Raw genomic sequence first — 19428 nt, 5'->3', positions numbered from 1 at the left:
CAGCCAGGAAGATGCTTCCTGGTGACCTGAAAACATCATGACATGCCCACTAGGTTGCTGCTGCCTAGAGGGGAAATCTGTTTTCAGCTCAGATGTAATCCAACCACAAAGACATTGAAAACAGCCCTCCTGCTGCAAGCAGACAGCCACAGGGTGCTCACCCTACTATTGTTTATAATACCAAACATTCAGAAACAAACTATGCTGTCCAACAGCCCTCAGATATATACAAAATGTCTATACAATGGGATACTAATGTATTTTAAAAATAAGAGAATGGCTTGAAAACATGCTCAAGAAGTCATGTTATGTGGAAAAAACAGACTGCAGGTTCCTCAGGGTCTCCTGTGATGTGGACCAAAATGCTGATGTTTCTATTTCTGCAGCGAGATCCTCTCTCCTTTCAGCTCATCTGTGTTTTCTAAATTTCAACTGTGCTTGAATGAGTAAAGAAACGTTGGCTTGTTCTATTTGTTTTGCTTTGTGTTTAGCCTCTCTTCACCACAGTGCAGTCAAGAATTCCAGGGGCCAAAATGCTGACTGAGCAGTCGGCATGGGTCAGAGCACAGAGCTGCAGCACTGGGCAGGTTATTAATAAGTAATTAGTGGCTAGTATTTCTCGGAATACTTTGGAAGGGAGTAATGCCTCCTAGTCCACCCCACAAAAAAGACTTCAGATGTGGAACTTTGAGCAAGTTCAGTCACAGGCTTAAAAAGAAACAGCCCGGACCATGAGAGCCTGCTTCAGCCAGAACAGCATGAAAACGGTGGAAAAGAATCTGCAGAACCAGGGTAAGGGGAAAGACAGGGAGCAACACAAACTCTGCTTCTTTGAAGGGGCTGTCAGCAGTAATCGGGGAGCAAGAAGCCTTCATTAGGACTCAATTGTATAGCACATGTGATCTGTGGTAGGTGAGCACCAAATGCACTGGAGCACTGCAGATGGGGAGAGAGATCTGCCTTATCTGGGCAGACGTGGCTTTCTAACCCAGAGTACATGAAACAGGCAAGAAGGATCCAAGAAGTTTTTCTCTCTGGATATACTAAAGTTTACAAAAAACAATTCTTGTTAAATAAAGTGCAGGTTCTACATAAATGCAGTGTTCATCTTACCTATTTTCTGTTTGTGGAAAGGCTTGGATTTAGCCATTGATACTGTGTTCATTGGAATGGCAGTGTGGGAAGTGTAGGGTCAGGGACCAGTCCAGCCTGGGACTTGGACTCTGAACTGCCAGGGGCCACTCTTACAGGGTGCAGTGATATGGCAGCAACTGCTGGCTGCTTTGGAAAGGAAACAACACCTCAACTCGGCAGGCAGCCCACCCAAGGTGTTTCCTTTCAGCTGTCTCCCCACTCTCCCAGAGAAGGTCATTGCCCTGAAAAGTGATTGCAATAAAATAAAATAAAGTTGGCACAGTGCGGTGGTTCATGCCTGTAATCCCAGCACTTTGGGAGGCTGAGGCAGGAGGATTGCTTGAGGTCAGGAGTTGGAGACCAGCCTGGGCAACATGGTGAAACCCCTTCTCTACAAAAGATTCAAAAATTAGCCAGGCGTGCTAGTGTGCAGCTGTAGTCCCAGCTACTTGGGAGGCTGAGGTGGGAGGATGGCTTGAGCCTGGGAGGTAGAGATTGCAGTGAACCACTGCTCTCCAACCTGGGCAACAGAGAGAAACCCCGTCACAAATTAATTAATTAAAGTCAAATACCATAAACAGAAGAGGAAGGAAGAGGGGGCCTCATTCTGATTAAAACAGCCTTCCTGATTCGGTTACTTCCCCAAAACGGGGAGGGGGTTGCTACGGCTTAAACCTCCACAGAATCCCCTAGACCACAGGGGAAACTGATGTTGTTGAAGCCTCTGCTCAAAGATGCTATAACTGCCTTGACTCTCTTTGGAAAGGGAGAGGCATTATTCTGACTGCTTTATGAACAGGACAACCAGAGGTCCTGGTTCCTTCATTCAGTTAAGAAAGCCTGCCTGAGTGAGGATCCGCGTTGGAGCCCAGGTTTCTAAGACCCTAGCACCTCACTGCCCAAGAGCCACACCCAGATAAACCAAAGCTCCAGAAATAGCACCAGGTTTTCCACCTCATTCAATGAGCTTTTGATTGAGAACAGTATCTTGTTTTATTAAGTGATTTACTTTATGAGTTGCAAATACTAGGCACTTGACCCAAAGCCTCAGAGAGTCTTACAGATCCAAATCACTTTATCATTCTACTCCTTGGGTTTTGTGTGTTACAACCACCTATTAACTGATTCTGTGACCTTTAGCGGGCCACTTAACCTCCTTTTCTGAGTTTTTTTCATCCATAATAGAATCCCTCTCCATCCAATAACACAGAAGCCGTGTGGTATAAAACCCATAGACTGAGTTCACGAACTCACATGAGGAGCCTGAAAAAGAAAATGCAGATTCCATCCCCCAGAATTCCAATTCCATGGATCTGAGCAAGGCCCAGTGAACTGTACTTTTATAATAAGCATCCCTGAAAATGAAGATGCAGGTGGTCAAACTCACACACACAAAACAAAAACCTAGAACAAAAAAACCAACACTCGAGGCATTTTTCTCATCCAACACTCTGTCAATCAATCAATTTTTAACTACAGAAAAGAAGATGTGAAAAGAAAATGATAACAATGACTCAACTGCATCTGCATAAACTTGTGCTTTCATAGACATGATGAAAATATAATTTGATAGTAAGTCATGAGTCTAGCAGGCAGGAGGAGTTCAATGACCACTGTGTAAATAAACGGGTTTTTTTGGTTTTTGTTTTTGTTTTGTTTTTTGTTTTCTCAAGACAGGGTCTTGCTCTGTTACCCAGGCTGGAGTGCAATGGCACGATCTTGCCTCACTGCAGCCTCAATCTCTTGAGCTCAAGCAATCCTCCCACCTCAGCCTCCTGAGTACTAGGACTACAGGTGCATGCCATGACACTAGGATACTTTGTGTTTATTTTTTGTAGAGATAGGGTCTCTCTATGTTGTCCAGACTAGTCTCAAACTCCTGGGTTCAAGCAATCCACCAGCCTCAGCCTCCCAAATTGGTGGGATTACAGGCATGAGCCACTGTGCCCAGTCTAATTTTTTTAATACATCTTTTTTTACATTTTCACATCCCCCTGCTGTCAAATATTAAATTACTTATTATCAGCAAAAGCAAGTTGAAAAAAAAAATTACCTGGGTCTGAGCAAATTGGAACAGATTTCATACTCAATTGCTCTCAAAGAGAATCTTGACCCAACTCCAATGACCTAACCCAATGCTGCAATTTTCTAGCTCATTGGTGACAAAACTAACTGAAAACGTACATCTAAGTACACTGCCAGCAGCAAGACCCAAGCTGAAGTTACATAGATTTTCTATTCCATGAATACTGTCTTTTTTCAGTCATTATCGATAACATTGAGGTTAGTCACTGGGGAGACCACACAAAACAAGATTTGAAGGCTGGGAATGGGGGGTCTTGGTGTGGGAGGGAGGGGTCTTTGTGTGCCCACACGTCTCTGGCTTCTCATCTCCTTACTGGAAACCTCAGGAGCCAAGAGGAAGGTTGGGGTGGACGAAGCCCAGCATTCTAGTCTCATCCCTGCATTACTGCTGGGTGGAAAGAGGCAAAGATCAACCAAATGAGAACAGCAAAGGCTATTTATTCAGAGCTTGCTTCAACAAGGGAGTCAGCCATTGTCACTTGCACGTGGCAGTGACCTAAAGGCAGGCAGAGGAGTGGGAGAGCTTTATTGTTGGGATAAAAGGTAGGGGAAAGGCTTTAGATGTGCCCTGATTGGAGGCTGCTGGTGTCGGGAACAGGGCATCCTATGGGATTGGTTAGGGGTGCATGGTGGGCTGTAATTGGTATTAAGTTGGAAGTAGGGACAAAAATTAGAGAAGCTATCAGTTATTAATCAAGTCTTGGCCATTTGGGGCTGATTGTTATGGAAGCTATTGTTTGACTTCCTGGATTGTCACTAGAGATGGTAATCTGACTTCCCATAAACCTGGCTTACAGCAGGCTGGCTTCCCAGGCTGATTATTGTAGATAAGGGATTGGTTTCCTGGGCAGGTGGCTACAGGTTGTGGGTCAGTGTTTTGTTTTTATAAATGAACCATCAATTGTTTATTTGTATGTCCAATCTCTGCTCTACAGAACAAACCAGTCTGTAGCAAAGACCCCTGGATAAAGTCCTGAGGCCTTAGACTGTGCACTGGAAACTGTACCTGTCACCCCAGGGAGGAACTGAGACATGGGGGATATTAGAGTGGGAGAGAACAGGGGTCTTCTCTCCACTGCCTCCTGTGGCAGATGAGTCTCCTGGTCACTCAGCTGGGGATGGTCATGGGGAACTAGAACACCAATCCCCCAACTCCCAGCTCAGTGCTCTCCCCAGATCTCAAGGTGTGCCTATGATTCTGATGAGAGATGCCTTCATTTATTAGGGGTATGTGTGGGTTGTCCTTGAGTTCACAAAAGCACTTTTATTAACCCAGAACTCCAAATTGGCCATGTTCTGAAGGACATCTGGGGAATATTGGGTTACAAACCATGAACCACTCCAAATCCCCATTTCCTCATCTGGGAAGGTCGGATGATTCCATTTCTAAAGAGCTTTCCGGGCTATCCTACTGTAATTCTATGATCTTAATGTGTCTACTGTGAGTGTGTCAAAGGACAGTCCTCTATTAGGAACAACCAAGAAGTTGCTGATGAGTCTAAAACATTCTACTCAGAATTCTTCAATTCATCCCAGTAGCTTTCCACTCCAAAATGAGACTATAAAAAATAAATGAAATAAAAAGTAAAGGACTTCCCTAAATACCATATAAAACTTTGACTTTGTCTCCTCATATATTGGTTTCCCAAAAGGAGTAAATTTGACTTAGCATCCTGTTCCATCAGATCAGACAGTCAAGGAAAAGGAATGTGTGTATAATCCAAGTTTTAGAGGATATCTCTGATATTTTGTCCAATTCTATTTTCCAATTTCAAGACTGGGCAGCAAGGGGTATTTTTGTTTGTTTGTTTGTTTTTTAATATATCTTACTCACAAGTTTATAATTCGCTTTCCAAAAATGTTACTTCATATTTGAACTCCATTCATCATTTTAGGTAAATTATTTGCAGGTCCCAGACCTTTATGTCTTTTTATTCTTTTTTTTTTTTTTTTTTTTTGACGGAATCTTGTTCTGTCGCCCAGGCGGGAGTGCAGTGGAACAGTCTTGGCTCACTGCAACCTCTAACCTCCAGGTTCAAGCGATTCACTTGCTCAGCCTCCTAAGTAGCTAGGATTACAGGTGAGCACCACCAGCCCCAACTAATTTTTGTATTTTTAGTAGCGATGGGGTTTCGTCATGTTGGCCAGGCTGGTCTCGAACTCCTGACCTCAAGTGATCCTCCTGCTTTGGCTTCCCAAAGTGCTGGGATCACAGGTGTGAGCCACCACACCAGGCCTCCTCCTCTTCTTCTTCTTCTTTTTTTTTTATTTGAGATGGAGTCTTGCTCTGTCCCCCTGAGTGGAGTGCAGTGGCGCAATCTCGGCTCACTGCAAGCTCCACCTCCCGGGTTCACGCCATTCTCCTGCCTCAGCCTCCCAAGTAGCTGGGACTACAGGCGTCCGTGTCCACACCCAGCTAATTTTTTGTATATTTTTTTTTTAGTAGAGACGGGGTTTCACCGTGTTAGCCAGGACGGTCTTGATCTCCTGACCTCATGACCATCTTGGCCTCCCAAAGGGCTGGGATTACAGGCGTGAGCCACCACGCCCAGCCTGCCTCCTCTTCTTATTCTTTAGGTTCTTATTCCTTTTTCTTTCTAGTTTTTACCGCATTCCCATTTGATCCCTTCATTACCCTATCCTTTTCATTCTTTAATCTTTTCATTCTTTCATCCTTTCCAAAAAACTAATCTTTTCCCAAAGAAGATCTCTAGAATACAGTATACAAACATTAAAATGTAAAATAAGCCCTAAAAAAGAATAGGAAAAATTAAGACAAATGATAAATTTGAAAATATTTTAACCTATATAACAAATAAACATTTAATAATTTTTGTATACAAACAGTTCTTACAACTCAGTAAAAACAAACATCTGCAATAAGCATGGAGTTAATTATACACAAAAATGACTACAATCTTCCAATAAATGTATGAAAAAATACCTAATCTCAATAATAATTTTAAATCCAAATTAAAACAAGTTAGAATATAGCAACTATCAGACTGATGAAAATGTAATAAAATGTGATGCCTAGTATTGGTTAATTGTGTTATTCAATTTTCTATATCTTTGTACTCATTTGTCTCCTTAATCTATCAGTTTCCAAAAAGAATGTTAAAATTATTGGTTCATTTATTTTCCTTGTACTTCTGCCACATTGACTTTATATGCTTGAGACTAAATTGTTCCTTTAGATATATAGGTAGGTAGGTAGGTAGATAGATGGATGGATAGATAGATAGATGATAGATAGACTTAATTCAAGGCAAAAATGAAAGAACAAAAAGGAGTAAGATTGCTATTCTGGCTTTCTTTGCTTCATATTTGCTTGGCCTTTTTCTCAATGCTAACTAAGCACTGATTGGTAATGATTATGATGATGGTGGTGTTGGTGGTAGTGGTGATGATGATGATGTGACCGCTAATATAGCGATTTAAAACAAAAAGAATTTAAAATCCTAAAAAGCATAAGACAGAAGATGGAAGAAATGTAAAAGTAATTTAAAACATTCTAAGGTATTTGTACTCTTCTGAGAAAGAAGCAATAATTGTTATGTTTAGACTTGTTAAGTAGACATAGTATAAATTGAAGGGTAGAAAAGAAATAGGAAACATAACTTCAAAACAAGTAGATGAGGAAAAAAATTTTAATTACACAGCCTCTGACAGAAAACAAAAATGTTTAAAACAAAGCACAATAGATAACAAAAAAAAGTAGAAATAAATCTAAACATATTCACAAAAAATGTAAATGGAGTAAACTCTCCAGTTAAAGATCAATACTTTCAGATAAGATTTTTTTTAATTCAGCTATTTGTAAAAATGAATCTACTAGGTCTACCTAGGTAGACCTACTAGGTCTACCTATGTAAATGTAAATAAAGTTCATAAACATAACTTTCAGTGAAAAAAACAAATTGAATAAAGAACAGAGTATCACTCAGTCGTGTACAATTTAAAACATATAAAGCAAAACTATAAAAACAAAAAGAGTTGCATATCATTTTTAAGATAGTGGTACTATCTGGGGAATAATGGGGGGAAAGTTGATGATGAGGGTGGGGACAGATGTGAATTTTATTTGTACCTGTAAAGTAGTATTTTCCAAAAGAAAATTTTAGAGAAAACATGTAGCAAAATTTTAAAAATGAATTAAATCCAGTTGGGCATCTGTTATGTTTTGTATTTTGGTGTATGTTTAAAATATTTCATGACAAAAAACTAATTCAGTAACTAAATGAAACAAATTCATATGCATAATAAATTCCAATTTTGTTGGAGTTTTTTCAACTATTTCCATGTTAGGAAAATGTGTAAATATAGATAGTCCTTATATTTTTCTGTATTTTTAAAATTTCCTATCACTATGTTTTTATAAATTTTAAAAATGTTCATTTAAAAATAACGGAACATTTTCTAGACAAAAGAAAAAATAAAAGCAGATTTTCTCGGAGAAAGACTCTTTCCACAGAAAAATAACCATGAGAATCCCAATCACTTACCCCACCCCAAGAAGACCCTTTACTCTAATGGAGCTTTAAGCTAATACCGTTTCTGGCCAGCAGGTGGCGGTGACGTAATAGTCGTTTTAAACCAAGCATTTCAAATCTAGACATCATTCCTAAAGTGAAACAGTCTTTATGGCGCATCTGATTTTTGTACCAAGGTTCTGTCTGGCTTGTGTGTGTGTTCACCCTACATTTGTTTCTCCCCATTCACTTAGAATCTATTCCAAAGCTTTGGCTTTTCCCACTCCATTTGCAGAAACGATCCCCTAGTGATGCAAGAAAGCTACAAAGCCAGAGGCAAGAAACCCTGGAGCTCTTTTCCCCCTATTCCTTTATCCAGTGAAATGTTTCATTGCCACTCTATGTAAACCTGGCCCAAAATAATGCTTTAATTCAATATTTACCAGCTTGTTTGAAAAACAAAATGTGAAACAAAATCCAAAAACTAGCCCTATCTTTCCAGCGCCCTTTGAAAAAAACTAGCTGTCTTCACCATCTAAAAGCTGCCTCTGCACAGCCTGAAGTGCTCCAATAGAGACTCATAAATAATTAAGTTTGTCTAGTGTGTGTTGAACATGGAGACATCTCTTAGCCCACACGTCTTGTGTCTCTTAACTCAGAATTGACGTTAGCAAACTAACTGCAAAAAAAAAAAAAACAGTGTTACATCAACCCAGACACCAGCCACAGACCCTCGTGACTCTCTTCTCTGCTCTCTCTGAGGGCTTTCTGGCCCTGGCCATGTGAGTGACTTGCTTCCCAGGAGGTTCTCTGTCCCCTCTCCTAGTGTCCACACAGGGACCTCTTTGACTTCTTGTCTCCCTGGACTATTAGAAGCCACAGAGACCTTTCAGGTGCTGCCTCTCTATACATTAAAACTTGGGAGGCTGAGTCAGAGGAATAGCTTAAACCCAGGAGGCGGAGGTGGCAGTGAGTCGAGATCACGCCATTGCACTCCAGCCTGGGCAACAGAGAGAGACTCTGTCTCAAAAAAGAAAGAAAGAAAGAAAAAAAGGCAACTTATATGTCCATTTCAGAAGACAAGAATACATGCCTAGATAGAAAACCCCTAAACAAAGGCTAATGCTACTTTTGGAGGCATTTATGAAGAAGGTGTTAGGCTAAAACTCTCACTGATATACTACTCCGACAACTTCAGTGCCCTTTAGAGCCAAGTAGAAGAGAAGGCATTGTCTGTCACCTGATATTTGAATCATAAGCCTGTACGAACCATTATCATAAGCCTGTATGAACCAGCAGCTTTCTGTCACCATCCATTAAAGATATGATGAATGAAAATTTTGCAATCAACACTTTTTTGTTGACAGAGCACACTCTTTCTAGTGCTGTTGATTGCTCAACACTTTTTTGTTGACAGAGCACACTCTTTCTAGTGCTGTTGATTATGAAGATAAAGTTCAAGTTGCTTTTACCACCAATGGACCAAGAAGTCGTTGTACCTTAGAGGTTTAGCACAGGCAACAACAGTGACAACAGTTCCATATCCCTTCTCTCACTTCCAAATCTCAATCACCTTCAATCTGTAGGTCTCCAATTTGTAAGGAATCATTTTTTAAATTTTCATTGCTTGTTTATTTTACTTCACAATGGGTTTTCTTTTTTTTGCATTTTTGTCTTTTGCTTTGTTTTGTTTGGTTTTTTGAGGCAGGGTCTCACTCTGTCACCCAGGCTGGAGTGCAGTGGTGCTGTCATGACTCACAGCAACCTCAACCTCCTGGGCTCAAGCGATCCTCCCGCCTCAGCCCCTCGAGTGGCTGGGGTAACAGACACATGCCACAATGCCGAGCTAATTTTCGTATTTTTTGTAGAGATGAGGTTTCATCATGTTGCCCAGGCTGGTCTCAAACTCTTGGGCTCAAGCAATCCATCCACCTTGGCCTCCAAAATTGCTGGGATTCTAGGCGTGAGCCACCACGCCCTGCCTGTTTTTAATGTATTACTTCATTGCTCATTTAATTTAGAGTATATGTTTGATGAATTGTAGAAAATCATTTCTAGAGTTACTGTACACACAAGCGTACCCATCAATGAGTTAATTATTTTAAAATGAGGTAACATTTTAAACACTTTGTGTCATGCACACATCTTTAGTGGTTTGTCATGAACCAACCTGTTTGAGTTTTAGGGATTTGGGGGGACATCATTTGGGACTTTAGGATGAGTTAGAAACCTGTTTATTATTTTTCCACAAGTGAGATTAAGTCAGGCACAGAAAGAGAAATACTGTATGATCTCACTCACTTATAAGTGCAATCTAAAGAAGTCAAACTCACAGAAGTGTAGAGTAGAATAGAAGTTACCAGGGGCTGCGGGGTCGGAGTGATTGGGGTGATATTGGTCAAAGGATACAAAATTTCAGCTAGATATGAGGAATAATTTCAAGAAATCTGTTGGACAACACAGGGACTATAGTTAGTAATAATATATTACTTCCTTGAAAATTACTAAGAAAGGGCCAGGCACGGTGGCTCACGCCTATAATCCCAGCACTTTGCAAGGCCGAGGCGAGTTGATCACGAGGTCAGGAAATTGGGACCATCCTGGCTAACACAGTGAAACCCCGTCTCTACTAAAAATACAAAAAAATTAGCCGGGCATGTTGGCGGGCACCTGTAGCCCCAGCTACTCGGGAGGTTGAGGCAGGAGAATGGCGTGAACCGGGGAGGCGGAGCTTGCAGTGAGCCAAGAGCGCATCACTGCACTCCCGCCTGGGTGACAGAGCGAGACTCCGTCTCAAAAAAACAAAAAAATTACTAAGAAAGGTGATTTAAGTGTTCTTATCGAAAATAAATGATAAGTATGTGAGGTAACGCATATGTTAATTAGCTTGATTTAACCATTTCACAATGTATATGTATTTCAAAACATCACGTTGTACACCATTAATAATATGTACAATTCTATGTCAGTTTTAAAAATAAATAATAGAAAAATTAATAACAAATACGTTAAATTAAATAAAGGGACATGGGCTTCTGCTCTGTGGATATTCACCATCTTACCTGGTATAGGGAAAAAATTTGCTTTGGATTATGAAGGATACTTGCATTTTTTTTCCTCTTTTTAGAGTTGAGGAAATGGAAGCACAGAGCATTTCAGTAACTTGCCCTAGAGCAAATGGAAAGGCGAGGAATTGAACTACACTCAGTCACCTCTATAGCCTAGGCTATTACCTGTGCACCGCACTTGCTCTTAGGAAACACTTGTCAGGGCGGAAAAAAGTCAAAGATATATCCCAACCCTTCAGTACTCACCAGGCTAGGAAGAGTAGAGATGCATTCAGTTTAAACGTTTCAATAATTGGAAAAACAACCCAAAGTGACAAGCAAATACCTTAGATGGAATTATTTGCTTTACAACAGGCTTTTTTGCATAGAGCTCAGGAAGTTTTTTTCCTAAGTAGCATACTGATTGTTAAGTAACACTATAACTTACCCATAATAAGTTAAATAACGCTATAACTTATCCATAATAACTTGATTTGTAGGTATGACTGTCATCTAAATTTCCAAGTTCTCTGTAGTAAGTACTTAAAGGATACAAAATTTCAGCTAAGTAGGAGGAAAAAGCTTAAGAAGTCTAAAGTACTAAGTACTTACTACAAAGAACTTGGAGGCCAGGCATGGCTCATGCCTATAATCCCAGCACTTTGGGAGGCTAAGGCAGGGAGATCATATGAGGTCAGGAATTCAAGACCAGCCTGGCCAGCACAGTGAAAACCCATCTCTACTAAAAATACAAAAATTAGCTGGCCATAGCAGCACACGCCTGTAATCCCAGCTACTCAGGAGGCTGAGGTACGAGAATCTCTTGAACATGGAAGGTGGAGGTTACAGTGAGCTGAGATCGCATCACTGCACTCCAGCCTGGGTAACACAGTGAGACTCTGTCTCAAAAAAAAAGAACTTGGAAATTTAGATGACAGTCATACCTACAAAAAAAGTTAATACATATCAGGGAGTTATTAAAAAGTTCAAACTTCAGAGTATGTTTTGGAGTCAACAAAGATGGATTCTAACTTTACCTTACAAATCTAAAGTACTGTTACAGTAAATTAAAATGAAAACCAGGCTTGAAGATGCCCTGAGCAGGCAAAGCCAGTTAGGCTTCATTAATGACCTTAATCTTGCTTGATTTGCAAACATAAACAAAACTTAACATGAGCTATTTCTGTAAATGCCCATATTAGAAAACCAGAACTGAAGCTCAAACAATCAGAAGCAGCCAACAAATTTATAATTATATAACTGAGGACTTCTCAGCAGGATAGACCAAATGAGGCAAGTTTTAGCTGTAACCAATCAAATATTTCATTTCTGTTGTTTCCTCATTCACTCTACAAAAGCCTGTCTCTTCCTTTCTTCAGCATAGGCACTGAACCACTTTTAGTTTGGAGCTGCCTGATTCATGAATCTGAAACTGACCCAGCAGTCCCATGGACATTTTTTAGATCAACATAGAATTTGATCCTTCTGGTCTTACAGCTTCAAACTTACATTTGTTTTATCTGAGTTCCTTCCACAGGAAAGGAACCCCAGACCTCTCAAAGAGTATCAAAGAACTGAAACTCACCAGATCATCACATGCAATGAGATGTCAGGCCCTTCATTCTTCATGATTTCTTCCTTGCCCCTCCCTAGTTCCTGCTTTCTTACATATTGTTACATTTCTTCCCTGCTAACCCCTAGTTTTAATCAGTCAGGGAGGTGGACTTGAGACTGATCTCCCATCTCCTGGACAGCAGCACCTGATTAAAGCCTTCTTCCTTGGCAATATTCATTGTCTCGGTGATTGGCTTTCTGTGCAGTGAACAACAGGACCTCGATGAATCCCTGGTGTTTCTGTAACAAATCATTGTTTGCTCAAATAAACTCTTTAAATGTTTATTGTGCCTCAGTTTATCTTTTAACAATATTCAGCATTTATAACTAAAAGACCACAGCATACATCAAGAAAAAAAAATTAAAACACATCTTATGTGTCTTACTTAGTATATCATTGGAAAACAATCATGGTATTTTACATTTTCTACCTGACACTAAAATGTCACTGATGTCTCTTCTCCAGGCCTGATTTATCAGGCACAGCAGGCACCGAGCCCAGGGCCCACAGTTCTTCTAAGGACCTTTGAAAATATTTTAGTTTATTTTAAAAACAAGAAGACAATAAAATCACAAACTTTTAGGTAGTGGAAAAATTTTAATATGTACTATGAATAATTCCATCTTTATACCAATATGTCTTAAAATGCATTTTTTATGGAAAAGAGAGCGGGGAGGTCCAAAAATGCCCAGAGCCCATGGAAGTCGCAATACATTTCTGCTTTTCTCCCCACGTTAGTTTCTCCACGTTCCAGGAATTTTATTATCAGTCTCAGCCTTGTTGTTCTGGGCAGGAAGAAATGAAAGAAGAAGGAAGGAAGCCACATCTCCTGAACACTGCCCGTGTGCCCAGCACAGTGACTGCTGTTGTGTAGTCAGCATCTCATCGGGGAGGACAGGTGAGTCTCCAAGAAGACACATCCAATCAGCCGAGCTACAATTCAGTCACTGATCTTTAAAAAACTAGCCCCAAAACATAATGTCAAGCAGTGGAAATGGCTATATTGATGGATATCTTGATTTGGATGTACATCAGGATACACCCAAATGCCAAGTGTAGTGCTCAGGGTCCCCCAACATGACTAGCCTCTGCACAGTCAAACCCTTGAATACAAGGCAGGCAGTGTGCACAGAAGAAACCCAGAGCCTTCTTGGCAATGATTTGAGTCGCATATTCTGTCTCCTCTTTTCATGCAGTCTTACTTTCTGCTTAAAGTAAAACATCCCAAGAAGCTCCCTCACTGCTTTTTCTGCTTCCTGTTACCGACCCTGATTTGAGACTCCACTTTTGCAATGTCACAGTCTGCCGACTAAACACCAAACCCCGGGTCCCCACATGCATGTCAGCTCCACAAGAAGCTTCATCCTGACATTGACCCTCCCACCCATCGGTGCATCCACCGAGTGTGTCACCAGCAAGATCAATCCCACGCTGCTCAACACCGTTAGAAACCAAGACTAATAAATCATTTGCCCGCTCTCAGCCCACAGATGGTAAGTGTGGTTCGATGCAGGTAATTATTTTAAAAAATGACTTTGGGAGCAAAAAATCAAAACATAGGAGTATGTGTCTAATAGAAAAGGCCTGCAAAGAGATTTGGGAGTTCTAATGACTCCAAGGAGCGGGTGAAAGGTCCTAGCGCCTGACAGTAGCTGGGCAGTCTGGTTGACAGAATTGATTCCTTCTCCCCTCAACACCGCCGGGCCTTGTGTCTGCTCGCCTCCAGGTCCCCTATGCCAGGCGTGGGGAGGTGGGGGCCAGAGTATTCCCTCTTGCCTTAATGTGTTTGCAGAAAACAGCCCCCACCAACCCATCAATTACCAAGACTGTCAGTCCCGGAGAAGGTGTTGTGACAGTGATGGGGTCAGGTAAAGCCTTAGGGGCTACAACGAGACACATTAAACCAGTCTTTATGTCGCCACCTCCTGTCCCCTGTTAACACCCCCCTCAAAGTACACATTTTTCTTTTCCCTTTAACTTTCACAAGGATGTTTCTGGTTTCTGCAAAAAGTAGCGTAGATGGCATGTCTTTATTATTACAGCTGTCATTCATTAGAATGACCTGTGCTCCCCTAGGCTCTGAGCTCCCTCTCTGTCCCCAAGCATGAATGGGCTGGCTGATGCTTCTGTCCTTCCACCATTTCATAAAGAGAACATCTCTTAAGAGACTGCAAGCATCCTCCTGCTAGAGGTGAGAGATAAAAGACCAATCTTCCTCTCAAATTCCCTCAAAACATTTTATTCATTTGCTGCAGAAGGGGAGTTTCTGGATGTCATTCAGAACTGAAAATTTCATATCAGTTACCAAAAAAAAAAAAAAAAGGTTCTCATAACTTTGCTGGTGGAAAATGGCCTATGCCCAAGCAGAATTCAACCATAGTTCCTTGGGCTCTTGCAATCGAATGTCACCTGCAAACACTGTTAACCCAGGTGATTCCACATTCTCCAGAAATGTATAAATATCGCTTGATGTCCCAAACAGCCCATGAGTAGGTTAATTCAGTCCATGAGTGAACTAAGTGTGTAAAAATAATTCAATCCATTGTCTGACAGAACTGATCCATTACTGTTCACTGATTCAACAACTGTTCACTGAGTACCCATTCTGTGTTAGGGAATGTGTGAGCCATTCAGGATACAGAAAAAAAAAGTTCCAGTTCCAACTAACTTCAAGGAAATCACAACCAAAAGTTTCACACCTATGTAGACAGCTTAGGTGATTTTTTTAATACAGCAAGAAAAAGTGGAATTCATGTAAACAGATGAAAGGATCCCAGAAAAAAAAATAGCACTAGAAAAAAGTACGTTCTCACCCCGGGTAAAAGAAAAAAACTTCTGTAAGTTCGTGCTGCAGAATTTACCTTGAGCTGTGAAAGATATCAAGTGGTGTACTTTAGAAATCTGCTGAAGCCTACAAATTATATTAAAAGGCATGGAAGCAAAGCTAAGTGCTTTAGCTTCAGAAGAAATGCAGTCAGTGCCCTGGAACCAATTCCCAGGAGAATGCCGTGGTTCTCACAACCCAGCAAGCTAGTCAACAAGTCCAGGCAGGGACGTGAATTCACCTCCCATTCCAGACACTGATAAAATAGCACTTCCTGCTACTCTTAAATATGTTAATCCCCATTTCAAATATCTACAAGGCAAGTCTAGAGAGGGAGATGACAACTATTCTTAGAATGTACTTATTTTTCTTTAAATACAGAAAATATTCAAATCCAGCATATATAGACTTACGATCGCCACAAACTGATCAACAGTTAGTTGATTTGCCAAGCTACCTTTATGTGGCTTTTTGAGTCAACCTCATACATAGTTTGAAGAATTTGCTGTGTTTATAGGTCTAAAACAATTATTTTATAAGCTCCAGTAACAATTCCTCAAAATGCTGAAAACCAAACACACACACACACACACACACAGACACACACAAGCTCCAGCTCCCTAAGGTCTTTTTGCTTTGCTTCCTGGGGCCCGCATAGGCAAGAGGGCCAGGAGCTTCAGCTTAATTAGCACCTTTTTATACCAAAGCCTCTCAAGGTGAGGTGCAAAATATGCAGTAATCACTTAACAGCTCAGTCAGCTGTGCCAAGCTAACAGATGATAAGGAACAAAAGGAGAAAGACAGAAAGACTCCTTCATTGCAGATATGCCAAAGGAAAGCTGTGGCACGTGACCAGATAACCCTGAGTGTTCGTCACCTGTGTATTACACAAATGACCCCACAGAAAGAAAAAAATGTTATTAAAAAGCAGCAACAAAAACAAAACAGTATCAGGCACAAACCAATGAAAACATTCTCATGAAATGGCTCTCTGGGAATTTTCTAACATTTCTTCTTGGTCACCATCTGAACCCACATGGGGGAGTACAGGCCATGAGAATACACTTGAGATTCAGCAAAAATAATTAAGAAGCTGTATAATTGACCATATTGCACATCTCACCTCTGGGGTTGGGGGTCCCCTGGTTCAAGACCCCAAGTGGGATACAAGGTCACACCCAGTGAGGGCCGTTCTCTCACCTCCCTGACCATCCAGGTGGAAATTAAAGATCCCAGGATACTTTTCAAAATAGCACAGGGGATCACCCAGCTGTCTGGACCAGCAGTCCCCAGTCTCAATAAAATCCAACTTAATGTTCCTGGCTGGGAATGAGCCCTTCTCGAACATAGAGAAAGTCTGTACTCATGGACACAATTATGAAACTGTCCTTTGAGCACTGTAATTACTTTATAATTCACAGAGGACTTGAGATACTTGGAGAGTGAAGGATGCTATGAAAAAGTCAATTCGATTGTAATTTATAATTGAATTTATCCACAGAGAAACAAGTGGTCACTAAACGAAGGTATCTTCTAGGGAACAAATTTACAGGTGTCGTTTTTACAACTACCAGTGGCTTAGCTCCAAGAAAATTCAAATTCCAAAGTGATAGCTTTCCACAAAAAACATAAGTTCAGAGTTGAGTATTTGTATTAAAAAAAATTCTCACCAAGTAGTATTTTTGTAGCTCAATCCCCCACTAGTTTAATATATACTCAAGTTAGGGCAAATAGACCTCATGTGTAAAGAAGGTGACCCTAAACAGTTTCCATCACCTCCTCCTAGTTAATCTTTAAATAACAATAGTTAGACATTGTGTGTTTTGTATACGAATTAAGAAAGGCAAAACCTACAAACTACATTCATCTTATATTAATTGACTACAAAGAAAATACTGAGAGGTAAACTTTAAGAATGTCTTAGAGGGAAACAAATTAATATCAACATTTTATGCAGCAAAACTCATATGAACAGTCATAAATGACATTGCTAAATTTAAACACTGCACCCATAATCCACCTTTCAGCCCATGATCTGAAAGGTATTTGTAATATATGGGCAAGCAGAGTTCCAAGAGAAAAGTGTAAGCAAAGGATAGGGCAATGTGTTATTTTAAAGTATATAAAAATTATCACTATATAAAAAGTTATCCCAAAACTTACCAACTTGAAACAACATTTACTATATCATAGTTTCTCTGAGTCAAGACTTCAGCAGTGGCCTAGCTGGGACCACAATCAAGTGTCAGCAGGGCATGGGGGTCCCATCTCAAGGTTTGACTGAGTATGGATCCACTTCCAAGCTCACACACAGAGTTGTTTGCAGGATTCAGTTCCACACAGGCTGTTGGACTGAGGCTTCAGTTCCTCCTGGACTGTTGGCCAGAGGCCTCCCTCACTTCCTTCCACATGGGCCTCTCCATAGAGCAGCTCACAACATAGCAGTTGCCTTCCTCAATGCAAGAAGCAAAAGAAGAAGATGGTGAATAATGGGGAAGGAAGTCAGAGCCTTTCTGTACCCTAATCCCAGAATGATATCCATCACATTTTTAGTATTCTATTTGCCAGAAATGAGTCACTTGGTTCAGTCACTTGGAGGTCAGTGGGGACCATCTCAGACAGAGGCTGCCTGCCCCAAGTAGGTGCCTGTGTAGTCAAGAATTAACTCTACCCAAAGAGCAGCAGTCTAGCCTTTGAATCTCTAAATCCTTGGAATTTCCTGAGTGATAGCAGTGCCTTTGTTATTCATGGTGGACCCCTCTTATGCTGATGAGGTGACTCATTGTGGGCCCCTGGAGAGTTTGTGCTCATAGATGACTAAGGGTAAAAGCTGGCTACCTTGAAAGCCCAGTGAGATTAGAGGGTTGGGGCACTGAATCAGGTAATCAGCTGGTCAAGGATTCCATCAATCATGCCTACATAATGAAACCCCAATAAAAACTCTGGACACTGATATTTGGTGACTGCTATGATCTGAATGTCCCCCCAAAATTTATGTGTTGAAATGTAATCACCAATGTGATAGTATTAAGAGGTGGGGCCTTTTGGAGTAGATTCAGGCATAAGGGCAGAGCCCTCGTGGATGGAATTAGGATCCTTATAAATGGGCTTGAAGGAGTGAGTTTGCTCTCTTCTGGTCTTCTGCCTTCTAAGGTCACTGAGACAGTGTCAGCTATGAGGAGAGGGCCCTCACCAGACACTGGCACCTTGAGCTTGGACTTCCCAGCCTCCAGAACTGTGAAAAATAAATATGTGTTCTTTATGTATAGTACATAGTCTATGATACTTTATTGGAGCAGCACAAAGTGACTAAGACAGTGACCTTCATAGGCTGACAATGCTGCACATGACCACATTTCAACAACAGGAGGGTAACACATCCCTGAGGACACTGAAGCTTTACATTTGTGACCCTCTGAGTCTCAAATCCTGTCCCATGTGTCTCTTCCTTTGGCTGGCTCTAATTTGTGACCTTTTGCTATAATAAAACTGTAATTTTAAGTATGGTGCTTTCCTGCATTCGGTGAGTCATTCTGGCAATTTATCAAACCTGAGGGAGTCCATGGGAACCCCTAAATTTGTTGTTACCTTTTCTCATGTGAGGATGGCCCTGGGGACTCCCAAACTTGTAAGTGGTGTCAGAAGTCTTGGGGAGACTTGACAGTCTTGGAAGACTGTGCCCTTAACCTTGAGTTTGGCTGACTCCAAGTTAATACCTGAAAGACTTTTGCTGTTCCATTTATTCCAAAAGGAATTAACTATTTGGTTTGTTCATTTGTTTAGATTTTAGTCTTGCTTCTCTTTTTGAAGACAATTTCCTCAAGAGATATCCTAGATAAGCAAGTGGGGATACTATTACCACTTTTTAGAGGACACCAGCCTCATCAAGTGATCATCCCCAGCCTAACAGAGCTCCTTCTAGGGCTATGGTAATTGCTGGGTTGGTGCAGAAGAGCTGGAAAGTGAACATGACAATGGCGTGCCCTTTATGAATCCCACCAAACACAATAGCAGCTAAATTATTGAAATGTTTGTCAATTTATTGCCACAGCAAATATTTTGAGATTTCTAGCTCAATGTATTCTACTGAGCATATTTTAGACAATATGAATTTTAGATCATTCCTTCATTATACTCCCTCTTTTTAATAAATGTTTACTGAGAGCATTCTATCTGCTAGGCACTGATGTAAGTGCTTCCCAGCATGACCTTATTTAATCCACAAAAACTATTCTTGAAGTAGTTGTCTGT

General features: G+C 40.8%; 1 long non-coding RNA gene across 1 annotated transcript; it reads left to right on the top strand.

Moving 5' to 3' along the window:
* Nucleotides 1-669: 669 nt before the first annotated feature.
* Nucleotides 670-13840, top strand: LOC117071435. Its single transcript, XR_004432292.1, has 3 exons — nucleotides 670-792; nucleotides 13092-13251; nucleotides 13550-13840. It is a non-coding gene; the product is annotated as an uncharacterized LOC117071435 (long non-coding RNA).
* The last annotated feature ends 5588 nt before the right edge of the window (nucleotides 13841-19428 follow it).

Source organism: Trachypithecus francoisi, unplaced genomic scaffold (assembly GCF_009764315.1).
Source record: "Trachypithecus francoisi isolate TF-2019V2 unplaced genomic scaffold, Tfra_2.0 Lachesis_group3, whole genome shotgun sequence".
Lineage (NCBI taxonomy): Eukaryota > Metazoa > Chordata > Mammalia > Primates > Cercopithecidae > Trachypithecus > Trachypithecus francoisi.
This window is presented reverse-complemented; position numbering and strand designations above follow the sequence as displayed.